The sequence below is a fragment of the Sinocyclocheilus rhinocerous genome, unplaced genomic scaffold (assembly GCF_001515625.1).
Source record: "Sinocyclocheilus rhinocerous isolate Xijiao unplaced genomic scaffold, SAMN03320098_v1.1 scaffold889, whole genome shotgun sequence".
Taxonomy (NCBI): Eukaryota; Metazoa; Chordata; class Actinopteri; order Cypriniformes; family Cyprinidae; genus Sinocyclocheilus; species Sinocyclocheilus rhinocerous.
In genome coordinates, this window is record NW_015638024.1 from 564,016 (window position 1) to 565,140 (window position 1,125).

A 1,125-nucleotide genomic window follows, 5' to 3' on the forward strand; every position below is an offset into this window, starting at 1 on the left:
TACCATATATTAAGCATTATGTTAGATGCACAATAGTCATACATGACACAAAGAACAAACTAAATGCATGAAGCTTGTTTATTTTGCAAAAAAAAAATCTAATCACAACAGGACAAATAAGTACAACATAAAACATCTCAGGTTACGTAACCATGGTTCCCTGAGTAGGGAACTTCGAACTGCGTCCTCTAGGGGTCGCTATGGGGAATGGTATACCCACGCCACCATGCTGAGGGGAGTGCATGCCAGAAAACCATGGCGAGTACTAAGTACCAACTCTACCATAGCCATGGGAGTTGCCCCTGGGACATTAAGACGACTGTCAGTGACATTATCCCCTACGGCCAAAGGCCTAGGCTACATACCCCAAAAACACTTACCATAACATGGATTTAAAAATACAGTTCTAAGGGGCCCTCATGGCACTCTGAAAGAGTTCCGATGCTGGAACAGCTAGCAGTTATTTAGCTGAGGGAGCAACACACCCAGTTCTCAATCGAGAGGGGGGCTCGACCTGCAGCATGTTCCAATGCTGGAATGGCTAGCAGTAAGTTACCTTAGCTGAGGAAGAATAACCCTCAATGGTGAGGGGAGTGATGCTTCAAAAGTTTGTCAACAGAGACACACTGGTTGAGTGGAGCCCAAGGTACCGGGGTCTAAACCAACTCGGAGAAAGAGAACGAGGCTAATAACGCGTAACCCTTACCATACAGAATTTCAGAAAGTGCGCAAAGTATAACGTGCCCACTTACCACTATGTGGATTTTAGAAAGTGCGCAAAGTGTTCAGCGAGCACACTTACCACCATGTGGATTTCATACCCGCAGGCGGGGGAGGAGCGTGAGCCGCGACACTAGCCTTCTGTGCCCGTCTCTGATCCTCAGACCGAGATGGGCCTGGACCCCTGTGTTGTTCGGGCTCAGACCTGGACCTTCGTGGAGCACCGCCATTGTGTGTAACGAAGCGACAGCCTGACTTGCTGCTGCGTATGCCCTGCCATTCAAGTGAGATGTATCCTGAAGGGGCTTAGATGGTCAGGAGGGAGTCTTAAGAGAGGATGTCTCACCATAGAGAGATAGCTAGCCAGCGTCTCTTCTACGGGGGGCATCTTCTCATAGCCGTTTT